Raw genomic sequence first — 20,043 nt, forward strand, 5'->3', positions numbered from 1 at the left:
TTTAAGCACTGAAGTATTTTTTTCAAACACAGTGTTGACTGAAACTAAATCTATAAACAGTAGGAAACCCATTACCAGTAAAATAATTTCCTAGACAGAGCTGTGGTTTGTGTGGCGTGACGATGGGATTTCGTTCCTTCACACACGTCTGGTCCCCTTTCCTGGGAGGTGTCCTAGCCACCACGGCTGATCTCAGAGCCGGGACGGCAGCTCTGCAGCGTGCACGCACAGTAACCGCCGCTTTAGAAATAGTGTTTAATTGACGTGGCAGCAAAGGAAAGACTGATATTCAGACCGTTCGGTCCTGGAGCAGGTGCTGAGTTGAGAGGAGTTCTTGGCCCCGTGGCCTGGCTGGTAGAACTGGAACTAGACCGCGGGTTTCCTGGTGGCAGCTTCTACTCTCTTATCTCTCTGAGGACGATGGGTGGCCCAGAGAGGAATGCGGACAGCGCTGGGAGATGGTGGGAGGGTTTGCTCGTTTCTTTCTCTTCAAAATACCATCCAACTGGAATTACCCAGAGAGTAGAATACTTGGCCGGGGCGCAGTCCAGGCCTCCCCGTCTCTAGCAGGGTGACAAAGGCAAGGCCCTTTGCCTCTATAAGTTCTTCATTAGAGCCCCTCTTTAGTTTCTTTGTGCATAAAAACGGTGAAAATAATTCACATTGTTCAGGACTCTGTTTTGCATTCAGCAAAGTCCGACAGATAAGAGGTGCCCAACCGTATTTTAGTGTCACAGGTTTACACTTCTGTGTTACACTCACGTTTCTCTGCAGACATCTCTGTTCTGTCTTCTGGATGGTTTCTTTCTACTGGATTCCTACGCCTTTAATTCCTGGAGCGAGTTAAAGCAAGTGAAGCTAGCGGACGTTTTTCAGGCCCTTACCGGGTTGCAGTCCGAAAGGGTGTGCTAGTTGGCACTCGACTCTGTACGACTTGTCTTTCAGACAGAAACCGTGCCGGTGCATTTAATGTTTGTTTTCATGCTGTCTCTTCACGGTGTGTGAATGATGCTGGTGAGCAGAGACTGACCTCTTACTGCAGCTTTGTCACACACGACTCCTTACCCCATCCACACCCCGCGCCTGCTCACTGTCATCAAACGGCAGACAGGGGCCCGACTTGTAAACAACCTGCAGGCCTTCTTTATTTTTTATTTTTTTAAGGTAGTGACTGAAAACAGTCTAGATTTAAAAAAATAAATAAATAAATAAATCCCAACCAATTGTAAATGGCCAAACACCAGTTAGTCACATTTTCACCTTACTCTTCTGACTTAAAATACACTTCATTACAGTTTGAATGAAATATGTAAAATATGAAAAGTGTGTAGATAAACATAAAATGAAATTTTATAAACATAAAATCTAGTCATTTTGTCATTTCCCTATAAGTGCTGACGATTTCTAAAGTACTACCAGGGATTTTTCCACATGACTTTGGGGGAAAGGGGAATATTTGTTAGACGGGAAAGAATGCGGTGGGGCAGGAAGGAAAGGGAGGGTGCTCTGCTACTCCAAAGACTGATGGAGGATTCCTTTGGAGGGAGGAGCGGGAGGGGGTTTTGCTGTTGTCTCCTGTTCTGCTGCTTTCAATAATTACCTTTCATTTAAAAGCGGGCAGAACTGTGGTTTTCCCGACAGACCTCAGTCTTACTGGTCAGAAGCGATGAGGGGAACTGGAAAGGACCTGGAGTCAGATGGGCTTGGCTCCCATCCTGGCAGTCGTTACTGACTCCGGGCTCGACAAATCACACAGAGTTTTAGTTCTAAGGCGGGACCCGGGAACCTGCCTTTAAACAGATTCCTCAGCTGGTGGAGGTGCGGATGGACCTTGAACCACAAATCAAGACCCACAGTTACAGATAAATGGCTCTTGGAACTTTAATTCTTGCAGCGATCTTTTACCCTAAGACTCAGGCAAGACGATGCAACAGGGCATCTGAGCGACAGATACTCCCTGCACTGGAGTCACCTGTCTCCCAGGGCTGGTCCTCTGCCTTATACCAGAAAGGGCACCATGGTTCCTTCCCTTAGATCAGTGCCTCTCACTGTGTGGATAGAGTGGTGTTAGAAGGTGTGGGAATTGGTTAGGACCCTGCCCTGTGAGAAACTTAACTAGTGGCAGGAGGGGACAAAAAACTCTCTGGAGCAGTCTAAACCAAAGCTCAGAGAGGTGAACATCAGGCGTGTGGTACTCAGCTGGAGCAGGCACTTCTAAGAATTCTTAGATAAACTGGCTAACCTGCGGTCACCGAGGCTAGAAGCTTGGGGTGTTTTGCTTGGCTCTGACAGGCTAGCAATTTGGAGGCATCGGATTATACCCATGTTAGAAAATACTGTTCCCTTAAAATAATGGCGTTGGTTCTCTTGGTTACAATAACAAACTTCCATCGTATCTTCTGTCCTTAAATGATCATTCGTCTTCCCACTGGTGGCTCCCGTCCCAGCACCAAAAGAATTTCCTATGAAATAACAGATGCCGTAGGCCTGCGGTTCATCGTTTCCCGGCCACGTGCACCAGGGGGCGCTGATGTCACGCTCTGCATACCCCCAGCTAAACCCTCAATGCTGGTGTGTTTTTACCGCTTGGGGTCACTTAAGGATTACCTGACTTCCTTTTCCTCTGCTAAGCAAATCGCAAATGCAAAGGAATTATTTCCCATTCCATCTGTCAGAGCCTGTGGTCTTTTTCTCTGGATCCTGAAGGCCAAGAAATGTGCATTAGGGGTTTTTCCCACGAGTTGGCCCCACACAGCTTGTGCTCCCGTCGTGGTTTCTCCCGGCACAAAGCCCCTCTAGGGCGGGCGCCCCGCGTTGTCCTGGGCCCAGCGTTGGGGGTTCTCGGTACAAAGAACTTCCACACGGGTCAGAATCGTGCTCATGCTCATGGCCACTCGTGAGCGTCTCGAGTGCAGGACGCTGTCTCCTCCGCCATCTCCGCTGCCCTGCCTCAGGCCGGTCTGAATGGAGCGAGGTGGGTGGCACATCATCGGCCCCGGGAATGACGGCGGTGCCCTGCGAGAGCCCCGTGGGGGCCTGTGGGACGGTCCCCAGCGGGCTGCTCGCCTGCGGGTGGGTGTGGGTGGGGTGAGGGTGGCATGTGTGGCTTTGGCCGACCGCCAGACAGCGGGCTTAGCCACTTCCGAATGTAGCTCGTGGCTGCTTGTTAAATGATGTTCCGACGCCTCCGTGCCAGTCTCCCTGCTGACCAAGCGACTCCGCAGGACTGTAAACTGAGAGATATCTGACTGGGAACATGGCCGGGTACATGATCTGTCCTTTGCCTTCTCTTCTCCAAAGGACGCCGCCTTTCAGGGTAGAAGCAGGAGGAGACTTGAAGGACTGCCCGAGAACAGCCTCCTCTGGGGCAACTTACGGCTACAACAGGCACTCACTCGCTCCCCCCATCTTCAGTGTATAACGAACCCATGTCCACCCATTCAGGAGCCCACAGTGGGCCTTCACTGCCTCAATTAAGTCCAGACTGATGGCCTCTAAAATTGGGTCCCAGCCGTCCCACTCTTACTTCCTGTGCTGCTCAGTTCTCATCGAACCTGGTCTCCTCACTCACCCCGTGTAGAACAACAGTAGCGAACTCTAGTTGACCCTTCGCGCTGTACCAGGTATGGTTCTAAGTGTCCACTCATCTTAATCCTCAGAACAACCCCAGAAGTCAGGTTCCATTTGTGATTCCATTTTACAGATGAGAAAACTGAGGCAGCAAGTGGTTAGTGGATTGCTTGCAATTACTTAGCTAATAAGCAGTGGAGCCAGAATGTAAATGCAGGCACCGATCCACGCCACCCTGGGAGTTCTTGCTGCCAGAGGCCTTCCTACCTGCCCTTTGCCTGTCAGGACTCCAGCGGTCCGTAGGGACTTGAGTTAGTTCTACCTCTTTCATGGGCCAAGAGTACCACATTTTAAAATACCACCATGACCCAGATGTTTTATATTCAGTGTTGTGTAAAAGCCAATATTCTCTCTCTCTCTCTCTCTCTCTTTTTTTTGGCATATAAGTAATCCCAAGGCCCAGAGAGGTTGAGTCCAAGCCCATCAGGCTAAATCTGTTGGGTCCTAGAGATTAATTTTTTAAAACTGTTTCATGACAGTTTTCCCGTTTTCAGATGGATCAAAGGTTCTTCCAAGGGAGGGTTTCCGGGCTGCACTCCTGCTCTCTCCCTGCAGCGTACATAGTGGACGTACGGCAAATATTACTGATGAGCTTATTTTCCATGCTATGGGGAAAGTCTATCCACTCACCTGATAGCAACATAAGTCTGGGGAGACTGAGACCCAAAACAGGGAGGCACCTCCTGACTTTTAACCCTGAGCAGGAGTCGGTGTTCTGCGGTCTCACCGGGACAGGATGGAAGACCAGACTGCTTTCGGTGGGAAAATATAGCTTCTTCAAGACAGTCTTGACCAAAATGTGAGCACGATTTTGAACATATGGGGCTCAACGCTCCAGTTTCCTATGGCTGAGATTTCAGTGCTAGGGTGGACTGATACTCGCACAGAAATGTATGAATTCATCATGGTTATTTTTGCAGCAGTGGAGTTGGCCCACCTCCAAGCCAAGAACTTTCTGCCTTTGCATTTCTTGGTTATTTGAGGCTGGATGACTCACTTTGTGTAACATCCTCTTGTTTTCCTCTTTTCCTCCCTTGGGCCCCTCCTACCTGAGCCTGCCTGGCAGGGGCAGAGGGTTATGAAACCTGAGCCTCCCTTGACCCCTTCTTTGCGGTTTTGTTAGGATTTGGGGGAGAGCCTTCAGGATCTCGTGTCCCCCCCCCCTCCCCAAGGCGGTCACTTTCCTCCTCTGTGCCCCCAACCCTTTGCTCCTTTATCACAGCATTTATATCCTTACATTCTGTCTACCTGCTTGCATGTCAGTGTCCTCCCAGGTAAGGCAGGGCCTTCTCAGCAGGTCCAACTTCAGTGTCCTCAGTACCTGGCAGCTCTGCCAGAGAAGGTGATTTGGTGACCATCAGTTGAGTTGGAAGGAAGGGAAGAAGGAAGAGCAGATGGATGGATGAATGGATGGAAGGAAGGAAGGAAGGAAGGAAGGAAGGAAGGAAGGAAGGAAGGAAGGAAGGAAGGAAGGAAGGAAGGAAGGAAGGTCACAAGAAATGTCTACGAAGGAATTTTAGACATCAGCCAGCCAAGTAAGATGAGAAAATTAGGGTTTGTTAGCTACTTAGTTAGCTCTTATTTTTTGCACAGGAGAGGGGCATGTCCTGAATAGAAGGCCACAGAAGCAGCAGGCTTTGAGCCTCAGCTTCCTCTTTAAGAAGGGTCTGTGTTTTTCAGACGGGAGCTGTGCTGGCTTCACCAAGAGCCCCTGGTTGCTTGAGGAGGAAGCCCTCACCACCACTGTTCTGTGCTCTGTCCAGTCGTCCTGAGGCACAGCAGCGACAGCCACGGCGTGCCGGGCTGTGCCACTACACTTGGCCACCTTTATCTATCTCTACGCCTCTGCAAGGCAGGAGTAATTCTTTTCCTCTATGGAAGCAGAGGTTCGAAGAGGTGAAGTATCAGTTCAACAATAATAGTTGGAAAGCTCAATATCCCACTTTTAACAATGGGTAGAACAACCAGACAGAAGATGAACAAGGGAACAGAAAACCTGAACAGCACTGTAAACTGACATCCCTGGGACACGCCACCCAATGGCAGAACACACGTGTTTCTCAAGGGCACAAGGAACATTCTCCAAGAGAGACCATACGCTAGGCCATAAGACAAGCTGTGATACATTGGAAGAGATTGAAATTATATACAATATATTCTTTGATCACAATGGAATGAATTTAAAGATTAAAAACAGAAAAAAACTTGGGGAAATTCACAAATATGTGGAAATTAAACAACACACTACCAGCCAACCAATGAGTCAAAGAAGAAATCAAAGGGGAAATTAGAAAATACTTTGAGATGTACAAAAACAGAAACACAACATAGGAAATCTTATGGGATGTAGGTAAAGCAGTGCTTGGAGGGAAATTTATAGCAGTGAGTAACTATTAAAAAGGAAGAGAGATCTCAAACCAGTAACTTAACCTTCCGCTGTAAGGCACTGGGGGAAAAGAAAGCAACCCAAAGAAAGCAGAAGAAAGGAAATAATAAAGACCAGAGTGGAAATCAGTGAAATAGAAAATAGAAAAACAGTAGAGAAAATAAACAGAACCAAAAGTTGTGTGTGTTTTTTTAAAAAAGATGAGCACTGTTGACAAACCTTAGCTAGAAAGAGGTGAGATAATTTTCCCAGTGTGACTCCAATTGTATACGGCAGAGCCAGGATTCCAAACTACGACTGTCTGATGCCAGAGCTGAGGTTGGGGGTCTGTCTCCCACCTATAGTGTGAGTGTCTCGAGGATCAGGCACTTGCCTGACTTGTCTGTGCATCCCCGGTGCTCTGTGCCTGGCACACCCAGGGGCCCGAGGAAATGTTCGCTGAACCGAAATGAAAAGCAAACCTTCTCCCCACCCTCAGTCAACCATCTGTGTGAGATGATAAATTATGCTCCCAATGCAGATTGGGCTGAATTGCACTATTTCTGATGAGAAACGCTGAAAACAGCAAACTGCTTGTCCTTAAAAATAAACCCTTCAGCTTCAGGGATTTGGCCCAGAAATGAACCGTGTTATAGCTCGAGCTCCAAGATTGAGTTTATTACCCTGGAGCCAGGGGTGATGGGCTTTCTGACTAGAGTGAGAAACTCGATCACCTTGACCTGGCCCCTGGGTGGGGAGTGTGTGCTTGGCTGCCCCTCTCCGCCCCTGGTTACCCCTCAGGGTCAGGGCTGGCCCGGCTCCCAGGGAGCAGCTGATCCCAGGGAGTCCAAGATGCTGAATCTTGTCCCCAGACTGATAGATCAGGAATGAGGGCTTGGCGATGGCACCCGAGCCGAGCCAGACCGGGCTCCATGTGGAGTCTCAGTTCCTGGCATTTCACAAGGGGTGAGATGTAAAGAATGTTGACTCTGATTAACCCAAGTGCATGTTGCTCTGTCCCAAAAGGCTGGGACACTGGGAGAAGGTGACACTGGGTAGATCATATGCCAGGACACTACCAAATTTCAGGCTGGAGTGACAAGGCCACCTGTTTGGGGGACGGGAGGAGGCACAGTGCCCTCGCCAGTGGCACATCGTCTTGGCCAGACAACCGAGACGTGAGGAAGGCAGGGTGCAGGCTGTGTGCCCGTTTATCCTAGGAGTTGCCCGAGGGCTCACAGAAGGTGGGGAAATGAATCTGTTTTTTGGACTCCCGAGCCCGGCGGTGTCTTCCGAGGCCGCGTGAGTAGCTCTGAGCCCGGTTCCCATGGAGGATGCGTGTGTGGCGCAGCCGGAGGGCGGGCCGTGCGCGCTCTTGTGTCATTTCCCCGGCTTATGTGCTTCCCCCTCCCTTTTCTCTTTTCTTAATTTAAAGGTGACTCTTCTGGGGGCCCCAAATGTGGAATTGACCCTAAGTTGAAAAGAGGATCTCTTTAGGGCAAGAGCTTTGTTCTCGTGAATTTTCTGCCTGGCCAACCGTGGGGAATGCGAGCTGGGGGGAAAGTCCGTTAAAGAAGCTGCTCATTCATTTCAAGGGGCCGAGGAGCTGTTTTGAAGGAGAAAAGTCTCCTTCTCTGGCTTTTTGATCAGCTCAGGCTGCAGGCAGGAGGATGTGGGGGTTACTCTGGTCACCAGAGGCCCCCGCCTGCTGCTGATGGGGGGGCCACAATTAAACATAAGAAATAGAAGTTTTGGTTCTAACTTCAAAATTAACAACCTCCAGTTTTTCTACCATAGAATCAGCAAAACAGCACTTTGTTGTTGTTTTTTCCAGAGAAAGTAATGAACTGGTAACTTGCATTTTTGACCAATTGTAAAACATCTCCCTCTCCTCTCTCCTGTATCTGTGTCTCCTGCCCTTATGCCACCAGAATATGGGACCCACATGCGCTGTTCAAAATGCTGGACATAGATTTAAAATTTTCATTTTATGATTAGAATTGAAAGAAACACCTGTTATCAATGATTGGCAAGATGAAAACCCCTGGGGCTTGGCGATGCTGATGGTTTCACAACATTGCAAATGGACTTAAATGCCACTGACCCGTACACTTAAAAATGGCTGAAATAGTTTAAGAGAAAAGTCTTAAGAATAAAATGAAAGCTTTAAAAAATAAAAAAGAATGAATGACTGGGATAGAAATGTTCTAACATTAGCAGTGGTGATGGTTGCCCATATCTGAACATGCTAAAAACCACGGCACTGTACACCGCAGGGCAGCCTCGTACACACTGGAAAAGGGGGAGAATCGGAGGAAGAGCAAGGTCAGTGACGCAACAGCAGAGGGGCCTCCTCTGGACTCCTGGGCTGCACTTGCTCAGGTTGTCCTCGGTGGTGTGGGCTCCTGCGCGGTCCCCCAGCTGATCCGAGAGCCGTGGTTTCCATGGCCCGCACCGAGGGCTCTGCCAGGCCCGCCCCCTGCGAGGCTCCAGCACCCCCGGGGGCCCCACAGGATGCCCTGCAGGACCAGAAACAGGATACCCGGCCGGGGACCCCTGAGAGAAGACCAGGGCCAGGAAACGCGTCTTCCTGTTGCAGGGACAGCGCTGTGACCTGGATAGGTGGGGGCCGGGATGCTCGTGTTTCCACGGTGACATCACCTCTGCCGCGGACCGAGGCCCCGCACCTTGGGCTTGATGGACGTGCACAGTCCATATTGTCCAAGGAGACGGGCAGCCGGTGCCTTTCTCCATCCAGACGAGCGCATCTGGAGTTGTAGCCCCTGGAAGAAATCATGTAACCGTGGAATCTCGGCTCATAGACGCGGAAAGGAGAGGATTCCCTTCACCCCGCGCACTCACGCTCCCCCCGCATTCCAAGTGGCGTCTGCGCACCTCAGCTGCGCGCTTCCAGGGATGGGGAGCTCAGTGCGGCCGCGATTTCACTGCCAGACCGGGTCTAACTCTATGGAAATGTGCGCTCCTGTAGTCCCCTCCACTGCTCTTCACCTCCCACGGCAAACCAGCTCGGTCTCTCTGTGCATGAAGTCCTCGGGCAGTCCAGCCTGCTGGGCTCCTCTCCTCCAGCCGGAGAGCCAGCCCTTCAGCTCTGCCCCTTCAACATGACTTCAAGGCCCTCCTCCTGGCCACTTTGCTCCGAATATGTTCAAAATGGTAAGAGATGAAACCGTAGGCTGACACGATCCTCTAGGTAAGGTCCAGCTGGTGTGGGATGAAACGGGGCCCTCGCCTCCTTCAAAGTGGATGTTTGACCTCCATTCATGTAGCCTAAGTGTTGGCAGCTGTCAAGTCTTAGGGGCAGCTCAGCTGACTTTCCACCCTGTTTCACCCCCGGCCCTGCCCCCATGGGTGGCAAGTACCCACGTTTCTCTCTCCCAGTACTGTAGCCCTGGTTTGATAGCCTGTGATGGTCCCGTGGAACCTGCTTGGCCTTATGCCTTCGCTTTTCTTCCCTTTTTAAAAACCACTAACTGGCCAGGCACCGTCCCTGCCAGCCCCCAGCTGTCTTGGGTGGAGTTCTGCCCCAGTATTGTCACTTAATCAGCACTAAATAAGCGCTGATGGCCGAGACCTTCACCAGGAGACCGATGCTTCCAGCCAGCAGGCAAACCTCTCTCCAGCCCGAAGTCAGAGCAGCTCCACCGAGGTCCTTGCCACCTTCTTGCCACCGTGGCTTGGCTCCGAGGGTTCGGGTGCACAGCAGGCCTGAGGCTGAGTCAGGACCACAAGTCCGTTCTCCAGGCCCAGCTTGGGCCGTGCAGTCTCAGTGGGGGGACCCGCTGGCGAGCCACCCGAGATGGAAGTACCCTGAATCTCCATGTCATTTAACTAAATGCAAACTAGAAGCTTGGGCAGATGTTCAGGGATTGGCTGTTGTCACAGGGCCAGTTTTCCTGACTAACCAGTAACAGAAACTATAGGTAACTTCTGCTGAGTGTCTGCCCTAAACCAGGGGCTCTGGGTTTCTGGGTTTTTATACTGATTTTTTTGGAGAGACGGGAGGGGAGAGGGAGAGAGAGAAACATCAATCTGCTGCCTTCTACGCCCCCCCTACTGGGGATTGAGCCCAAGGTGCCCTGACCGGGGATGGAGCCCGAGACCTCTCGGCGTATGGATCGACGCTCAACCAACGGAGCCACACTGGCCAGAGACTCTGAATTCATTATTATTCTCATTTAGCCCCCAAGTCCCTTCCAAGTAGGCCCTGCCACCTCCGCTTTATAACTAAGGAAACAGGCTCGAAGAAGTTACAGCACTGCCCAGGGCCTCGCACCTGGTGAGCCCGAGCCTGGGGTGAGAATGTGGTGCCCGACTCGGAGGGCAGTTCATTCCGAGACGCTCTCAGCCCCTGGAACTAACAGGAGAACACCCCCCCCCCCCGGCTCTGCCCCTCTGCCTGCCCCACAGCCCTGCCTGGCTGCGCCAGCTCGGTGGGTCATGGGAGCCCGGTGCGGTGGGGGCGGGATGGCCCCACTCAGGCCCTGGCCCTGGACTGGAGATCAAACAGCCCGGCGGTGAGAGCCGAGCGTCCGTAAATCACCCCTCAGAGAGCACCAGTTCCAAATGACCGGTGAGCTCAGAGATTCCCAGACACCCAACACCCTGTGCTGTCCTCCCTGCCGGCCCGTGGGTGCGCCTGCTCGCCCTGGGAACCCAGACACCGTCCCCACAGCCTCAGCCCCCGGCTAGGCTTCTTCTGCATGAGCCTTGGGCTGGGGTCCCTACGGTCATTAGCACATACCCGCTGTGAACGGGTGGGAAGTGATGAGTCCAGGTCCAAACCTGGGGCCACTTCCCCGCTGTGCCACGTGAGACAGGCTCCATAGCCACCTGGAGCAGCTTTTCCACGTGTGAGAAGGCATGCGAGGTGAAGCTGGGGCCGTGCCCCCCAAACCCTGATGGGTGTGGACGCGTAGAAGATGCTAGTGCCCTCCCCCACACCAGCCCTGCACGGGGCTCACACCCATCATCTCATTTAAACCTCACACCCCTTGGCATGATGGGCTTCACGGTCTCTGCCCGTGAGGAGCTGCAGAGGCTCCAGGACTCAGCTGGGATCACGTGGCCGGACTTGAGCCTGCTCCACCTGACGCCCGACGCCCTCTGCTCTCCCTGCTTCACCGTTACCTGGGCCCTAAGAGACGGATGCCCAAAGCTGTTACACTCCTGTGCAGTTTGCCCCCTAAAGGAACAGCGTGGGTAGCGATGCAAATGCGAGCTGCAGACGTGACGCTGGCCCTCGAAAGGGACAAGCATCAGCGCCTGTCCTGGTCCCTCGGAAAAGCGTGGGTGCCATCCGAGGACCTCCTGGCCTTTCGGTGACACGCTGTGCCTGGAGATCTGGCAGTCGGGGGTCACAGCCTCCTCCCAGCTCCCGCCTCGTGGTGACAGCGCAAATAACCCCCCGCACGGCCTTCACACCTCCCATCCCCACTCCAGCAGCTCTGAGTTCTGCGGGGGCCAGAGCGGGGGCCCTGCCCCAGGGAGGCCAGGGTCCCCAGGAGACCCCTTCTCACCCCCGGGGGCCTGCTTCTCATCTCCCAGCGCCATAGGCAGTAACCCCTGGTCCCGTGAAAGCCGAGGAGGGAGGAATGTCACATGAAAGGTGCCTGCGGAGGCCTGGCCAGTGTCAGGCCACCAAATGGCAGGTGCCAGGTGGTTAGCATTAATGGAGCGCGGAGGGCGGGGGCCCGGCTCCGGAGGTGTTCTGGGCAGGGGGCCGTGCTGACTCCGGCTGCCCCGTTGGTCACCAAGGAAGGCCCATGGAGCTCCTCTCCTTACCTCTCCTCTGCGCATGCCCTCCCCACCTGCCCCCGGCCACTGTGCTGGCTTCAGTGACATCCCCTCTCACGTACACTGTCCTAAAATCTCCCTCGCTGGGCTGCTGGCTCCAGGACTGTGGCCTCCACTCCGCCACAGTGCTCTTCCCAAGGCTCAGCCTGAGCTTGTCACTGTCCCTCCTGGGAGCCCTGTGTGGCTGCCCGTGGCCTCCAGTTGCCTTGGTTGGTCACCCAAGGGCCTGACTGGTAAGCCTGACCCCTCCCCTGTCTCCAGCCCACCCCACTGCCATGCCCACTATCTGGGGGCTTCCGGCACCTGTCTCTTCTAGCACTTACTTTACATGATCGGGTGGAAGGAAAGTGTGCCCACTCGGTCTTGCCGTCTTGGCTGGGGGCCTCCTGGGCAGACAGTGGTCCCCACACCAGCGTGAGGCGTATGGCTCCCCTCGTTCCTTGGGCAGCGATTTCCTGGGTCAGACAGCGGCCCTGGAGGAAGGCGGGAGTGAGGAGTGCTGGCCCCGGGAGGAAGGGCGCAGGTGTCCCCGTTGGAGTGACCAGGGGTCACGAGGAAGAACTGTGGGTGGACACGTGGTGTGCCCACTGTGCTCAGGTCCCCCAAACTGTGTGAAGATACGTATTCCAAGGCCCTCCACGGGCCTAGGGAATGAGGATATTTGGGGAGAGGGGCTGGAGGCCTGCATCTCAGAACGTACTCGGGTGATTCTTAGGGTCAGAGAGTTCGGGAGCAGAGCTCCTGGGCCGTGAGCCCCCAGGGGCCAGAGCTGTCCCTGCTTTGCCTGCCCTGTGTTGCCCCAGAACCGTGCTCACACCTGCGCGAGGCCCGTGGGCAGTGTTGGTGGGATGAATGAGCTGATCTCCAGACCAAGACAGCTTCTTTCTCCTGCTGACCTGAAGCGAATGCCAGCCGTGTCCCGGCCTGCTGGGGTTGGCGGGCCAGCCTTCTTGCTCAGTCGGACCAACTTTCCATCAGACCACCTCCCCGCATCCCAGCCTCTGTCACTAGCTTGGAGGTTTCATTCCACTATGGCTGTCCCACAAGCTCCATGTTTTCCAGTGGGAACCACTAGGGGCCCCTACCTTGGGGTTAAGTTTTACAACAGTGAAAAATAATTGCACTTTCTTTCTTTCTTTTTTTTTTTTTAATAAGAGAGGAAATGTCACCAATGGTAAGGTCTTCAAAAGGCCACTTCGCAAACTCAAAATCTACTTGAAAGCACACCGTCTTTTGCTGGAGGCCAGGCTCGGTATGGTTCTGATTACCCCGGTGACCTTCACCCTGAGAACCCTTTGTAGATGGGCCTTTTTTCTAGACAACCTACTGATGAGCAAATGATCTAACAGATTTCACACCACATAAATTTAAGCCTAATAAATGGCTTCAAATTCAGAGCTCCTAATTCTGGGTTCAGCGAGGTAGTCCCTTTACAAAAGCAATCATGTAGACAATTAATAAACCCACACACAGCCCTGGGAAAGAGTGAATTCTGCCCCTGTCCCCCAGTCCCAAAGCAAGCTCTAAATGGTTACTTAGCCTCGGGGAACATGGATTTACCTTTAGCTTCTAGTTTGGGCAGAAGGCAAGGGTTACGTGGCTGCAAATGTCTTCTGCTCTGTCCACTACGGTAGCCACTAGCCACTTGTGGCTACTGAAATTTATATTTATATTAATGAAAAATTTTAAACTCTGTCCTTGGTTGTATTGCCCACATTTCAAGTGCTCAGTAGCCTCATGTGGCTAGTAGATAGTAAATTACAGCACAGGACAGAATATTTCCATCATTGCAGAACTTTCCATTGGACAGGGCTGACCTATTAAGCAGGCAAAACCTCTCGGGGCCCAGATTGCTTCTGTTTTGTCTCAATTATCAGTAACTATACCTCCCCTGGGACTGTTTTATTACATTCGTCTAGGTAAGCAAAACGAAGTGAAGTTCATACGGAGGAAAAATATAGATTTAAGAAAATCCTATTGTTAATGAGAAAAAAAGGGAACTTTGTTTTAAATCTGCTGATGAGCTCGCTCTTTTTTTTCCAACTCTTTGCTATTTTGGGTGGCATATTTACAGCTTTGGGGATGAACAATCTCGATTATTCAGAGCCAGAAAATAAAATCTGCTTTCTCATCCCAATAAGATAACTCCTCTGTCTGAATGAACCAGATAATTGCTCTGGCTGGTTGTCCTTAAGCTGCTAAAGGCAAGGACACATCAGGGACTATTAGGGGCAGTAAAGGCCTTCGACATCCCTGAGGTCCACGACCTCATGTAGAGGTGCAAACACGGTTGTGGGAGGGCTAATCCAAGGCCACATGGCCAGCTCGTGGCAGAGCCAATTCCAGACTTGTCCCCTGAGCTCATTCTCGTCAGCAAACAACATACAACTTACAACTTCTCTCTTTGACCCAGTACCTTGGTTTAATTGGCTATAAAATGGGGAAAGTCTTGCCCTTGTGTGGCAGAGGTGCTAATTCAACGTCAAGCCCAAGGAGACATCCTGGGAGATAGGGCTCTAGCTCTAAACCGTTATAGGTCATCCCCAAAGCTGGCCTTTTCAGCTTCTTTACTGGGAGGTAGGCAACTCTTGTAAACTCCAGACCGCCCTACATCTTACTTTCTGTTTAACATCTTTTGGGGTGGGGTGTATTTTAAAGGCACCTCAAACTTAACATGTTCAAAAACTAAGCTGAAGGCCACCTTTCTCAATTCTGATCCTCCCCGGCGATCCCCAGGTCCATGGGTAGCACCATCGCTGTCTGGGTTTAACAAGCCAGAAGTCCTGGCATCACCCCCCACCCGTCTTCCCATAGCCAAGCCGTCACCAAGCCCCGTGCTTTCTACTCCTAAGGCTCTCTGCAGTCTGTTCACTTCTCTCCATGTCTGGGACCATGTCCTTGGTCCCAGCTACTGCCACCGCCCACACGGGCAATTGCTATAGGCCCCAGCTGGTGAACCAGACCTACCTTTGCTCCCACCCCACCTCAGTGTACTCTCCCCTTTGAAACCAGAGTGATTTCTTCAAAATGAAATTTTACCATGTCCTCTCCCTGTTTGCAATTCTTTAATGACTTCCATTGACCTTAGGAGAAAGTCAAAGCTCCTAAATTGACTTGAAACTGTTTCATTACTTAAAACTGGCCTTCCCCTTCCTTTCTCTAGTCGCCCCTCTCACCCCTTCCCCCTCCTTTCCCTATTTCAGATGCACCCTCCGGCATCTATCAGTCTCTCTCACCCCATGCTTCTTCTAGCCGTAGAGACTTGGAAGTTTCCTTTTTGAGACTCACTCCTCTCCAGCCCCAGGCATTGGCTATTAACTCCACTCATATGTCCCGCCTCAGCTCAAGCATTACTTTGTCAAGGGCATCTTCCATGACCTCCCTGTCAAGGTCAAATTTCTAGTATAGGTTCTCAGAGCACCATGGACCTCTTCTTCAGTGTCCGTGTCACAGCTGCAATGTCACATTTGTTTGTGTGATAACTGAACAAACATCTTTCTCCCCCACTAGACTGTAAGCTCCATGCTGACAGGAATCGTGCCTGTGTGATCACCAAAGAACCCTGGTCTGGCACAGAGTGGGTACTCTGTAATATTAAATGAATGAGTGAATGAAAGAGCTACATTGTTGAATAGGTCACACCTGGGCTTGAATCTTGGTTTCACTACTCCTTTAGTTGTGTGAACTTGGGCAAGTCATTTAATCCCTCTAAGACTCAATTTCCTAATATGTAGAAGAGGAAGACCTTCATATTAACTTCATAGGAACCTGGAGGACAAATGAAATAACTGTGGTACAGTGCCTAATGTGGCCACTGTGTCCAGCACACAGTAGGTACACAGGAAATGGTTGTGGTCATCATCTAAATGTCCCCCCCACTGGAAGACAAGGTAACCTACTCAATATCCTTTAACGTGACAATTTTTGCTTTAAATTGGCCTGTGTGTCTGTTGTTTGCAACCAAAATTTTACATGAAATGTAGCTCTAGTCCAGACTAACAGAATAAAAGCATTGATTTCTAAGATTATTGGAAATCCTTGCTTCTAGCTAACATTTTTTTTTAGTATAAACATTAATTCACTCAAGACTATTGAGCATGTCAACCCTCTGAGGTATGCACTGTTATTACCCTTATCTTACCCAGAAAAAATGGAGACGCGGCAAAGTTAAGCAACCTGTCTAAGGTCACACGGTTCATAAGTGCCAGAGCCAGGACTCAAACCCAAGCTGTCCTTGCGTTTAACCCTTGCACTCTGCTATTTTATCTACCTTTTGAAGAATTAACCCCAAAGCAATTAAAAGCTAAACAAACAGAATGCTTGCAACACCTTACATAAACCACCCATCCACCGACACGACCACCAGGACCCAAATTATGTAAATGAGAGAAAAAACCTGTGCATACGCTTATCACGTGCATAGAAAAAAGGCACGAAAGGCTTATATCACAACAATTGTCTCTGAGGGGCAGAATTTTGGTATAGAGCTAAAAAGGTTTTTGTTCTTCTGTTTTTCACAAATTTCCCACATTTTCAATACTATGAAATGCATTATTATTATAATCTAAAGAAACATAAACTTTTCTGAAAGGAAAAGTAAATACATTTCTTATTAGGAAAAAAAGAAGAAAGAGAGAGAGAGAAAGAAATTTTAAAAGCCCCATTGTAACCAAAACCCAAACAGGAAAGGAAGAGCCGGGAGAGTGAGGTTGCTGGTCTACCTAACGCTAGGTTGGCTGGGCGCTTCTCTGTGGACCTGGGCAACAGCTAAAATTCTCATTCTCAGGCCAAGTTCTCTTAGGATTTGCAGTAATAAATAACCTTGAACTACAACTAGCCCATTCCATATGAGCAAGAAGAGGTAGTAGGTGTGCACGAATTTGGTGCCTGGAAAAGCCCTGACGGGGAGGGAGAGGACAGCTGGTGCTGAGCTTGGCGACCCCCTCACCGCGTGCTTTGGGGACCCTCTGGCCTCTTCGTCTGCCAAATGGGAGTGGCTGCTTCTGCTTGGTCATGGTTCGAATTCTGCTGTGAGCACAAGAACGAAAGCAGGCCCTCACTGTTGGGAGTCGTTACATAGATTACCCCGTGTGAGCTTCAAGACACCCCCGTGCGTTAGCTACTATTACCATCCCCATTGTACAGATGGGGAAGTGAGTCGCAGAGCAGTTAAAGGACATGCCCACGTGCAACTCAGCAGACCGTCAGGCTGCCTGGATTGGGGTCCGGGCTCTGCACTCACCAATCACACGCCCCTGGCATGTTCTTCAACTGCTCTGCCACTTATTTTCCTGTGCCAAAGAGACATCTCCCAGCGTTGAATGAGGTACAACATAGGAAGAGCTCGGAATAGTTCGAAACACTAAAAAAAAAAAAAAAAAAAAAAAGCAAGATGTTAGTTTGGGACATTCTAAAGGAAATGGCCTGTTACTTCAGGGCAAGGTTTTGGAATGGGTTAGTGATTAGGAAATAGGCATAAACCTAGGAAAGGCTGCACATAAATAAAACATTTCCATCTCTCATTGGGAAAGAAAAAAGTTTCCACCAAGAAAAACAGGGGAGCCCCAAACAGGAAGAGATCCTCTTTACTCAATAAAGTGGTGATTTTGTGTTTATATATCCTGCTCCAGTAATCTGCCTTTCGGTCGGAAGATATACCATGTAATTAGGTTTATGAAGATCGCTTGGGCAGAGCAGCCCTCGAACTCCCTCCCTTCCTCCAAGCATCTATCTATCCATCGGTGCACTGATTGAAAGGAGATTTGGTGCCAGTCCTACACTCTATCCACACTCCAAAGCTGACCTAGCTGCCTTTGATGGGCATCTGACATTATCTCCAAGACGCCTTGGTGAAAAGGAACTGAAAAGGTCGCCTGGTTCACCCCTTTCCCCACTCACCTTCTTCCACTCAACCCACCGCCCACCGATGAGGTGAGTTTCCATTTGCAGGGACCTCCAGGGGAGAGGAGTATCTGCTGCCCTCCCCCACTGGGGAGCCCTCATCAGTCCGTAATCAAAATGTTTGGGGTCCGTGGGAGAGCTGCAGCGGAGGCCAGCTTATCAAGGTGGAATTTATTTACTTACTGTCCACATCATTTCACATCAGATTGGCTTGTTGCTCTCTCCGATCGCCGGCTGGAGAGCGGAGGTGACAGATCACCCCATTGCTTATTTAACCAACCGTAAACAGGACTTGAAAGAGGGGAGTTTGCTGCACACGGCTCGTCTTCGGAGAATCTGACATGTTTCAAGTTGATGGCAAACTTCTGCTCATGATCTCAAAACTTCTGCTTTTTTTCTTGCTCTCTTCCCAAAGTTAAGGCCTTTACCTAGAAAACTCACCCGTTTTACTCCAAGGAGAGCTGTAGATCAAGTCAGAAAGCTGCGTCCAGTCCTAACGGCCTGGGGGCTGCTCAAGGTTTCCTTTCCCGCCTACGTGGCCCTGAGGGTAGGCGGCAGATTACCAAATTTGGTGGCACGTTCAGTTTATTTAGTTTGCCCAAAACTCTTAAACTGGCAGTTCATCGGTGTCTTTGGACTGTAAGTGGATTAAGCCATAATTAAGTTATAATATCCTAATTATGTGCGACATCGATGACATATATGCAGGAGTATCATGTCTGCATTTCATGGAATAATTTCAACTTAAAGTGTCGTGTTCCTCTTTTCATTGCCCTTCCACCAACACCCCCCTGCCCCTCCAAATACAAGAGAAAATGGAACATTGACTTACATGGAGCCAGGTTCTGGGTGCTGGACTTTTAGGAACAACATCGTTGCATTGAATGATCAGAACACCCCTGCATGACTTTATCATTGCAGGTGAGGAAACCGAGGCTGAGACAGGCTCTGGATTTTGCTTAGGGACACAGACGCAGTGGGTCTTGCAGTTGGGTTTCAAGCCCAGGTGTCATGATGCCCAAACCCGGGCTCCCTTTCCTGCCTCTGTGACATCTGCTAGACCCGGGGCTGGTTAGTGGTTAGAGAGGTGGAGTGAGGTCACCAGAGCCATGTGCAGGCATATGAGGGGGCGAGGGGGGAAGGGAAGGGAAGTGGCTGACATACAAGAAGCTGTAGGATTAAAGAGCAAACAAAAATTAGAATAAAATATGCTGAGAGAAATTACCTGGGGTGTGATAATAAAGTCTAGACCAGAAGGTAAAATAAACAATATGGCAAAGTGGGAAATGGAAATGAGAGTTTAACGCTTGAGTTAGCAACAGTTCTGACGGGACTCTTTCCCCACTGAAAGGGCCTAAAAGGTCACAGTCATACAACAGGTAGCTCTGAAGAGTCCACATATGAGGGACTTACCATGTTCCTAGAATCAACAAATACCATTTTAATGTCATTTCGCCCCTTTTGGGAGGAAAATAGTCCCGTTGGTTAAGAACAAATAAGCACAACGGTGTCCGTGCTCACACAAGTGTCCGGGGACATGTGAGAAGCCATGTGGTTCCCTGACTGCCCGGAGCCTGGTGGAGACCTTGGGGGCCTCCGCTGCCATGGGCTCCCTGGGATGCAAAGCAGACAGGTGCTGACCAGGTCCTCAGCTCCCCCGCTGGGTGGCATTATTTGGGATGTCACTTAACAGGCCATCGAGACCTTCTCAGGGCCCTGGGAACTCCCGTAATTTCTTCTACATTCTCAATTCATTGGGGTGATGGGAAGAGTACCAACGATTCCACGGTCCGCAGAACCCCCTGAAGAGCGTGCTTGGGGTGACCGTAAGTCCTCTGGCTTCCTGGTCGATACGATGAGGACAATCATCCCCACTTCAGGGTGGCGGGAGGACTGGGAATTCCACGCCTGGGGCATAGAACAGCTTCATCACGTAATAGCCTCCTCCCGTCTCTGAAAATGTCAAGTCAGCGTCTATCAGAACTTGAAATTTTGAATGAAAAATGTCTTCCTACCAGGCACAGAGGGCAGAGCAAAAGTTGGGCAGCTCCTCGATCAGTTAAACACAGGGTGGCCGCGCCTAGGTCTACGCCCGAGGGACGGAATACAGGTGTTCAAACAGGACCTCGTCCGAGGCCACTGCAGCACAACCACGTGCCCAGCGACTGACGACCGAAGAAGCGACATCGGCCCAGCCGTGTAGCGGGACATTATTCAGCCAAGGACAGAATGAAGCACTGACACACGGACGACACGGACGAACCCCGACAGCATCGACCGTGGAAGACGCGAAAGGTCGCACGCTGCGCGATTCCATTGATATAAAATGTCCC

General features: G+C 50.8%; 1 long non-coding RNA gene across 1 annotated transcript; it reads left to right on the forward strand.

Annotated features, from left to right (window-relative positions):
* Positions 1 to 9,132: 9,132 nt before the first annotated feature.
* On the forward strand, positions 9,133 to 17,656 carry LOC107546379 (uncharacterized). Its single transcript, XR_001604124.2, has 3 exons — positions 9,133 to 9,169; positions 15,320 to 15,386; positions 17,440 to 17,656. It is a non-coding gene; the product is annotated as an uncharacterized LOC107546379 (long non-coding RNA).
* The last annotated feature ends 2,387 nt before the right edge of the window (positions 17,657 to 20,043 follow it).

The sequence above is a fragment of the Miniopterus natalensis genome, chromosome 13, assembly GCF_054644295.1.
Source record: "Miniopterus natalensis isolate mMinNat1 chromosome 13, mMinNat1.hap1, whole genome shotgun sequence".
NCBI lineage: Eukaryota > Metazoa > Chordata > Mammalia > Chiroptera > Miniopteridae > Miniopterus > Miniopterus natalensis.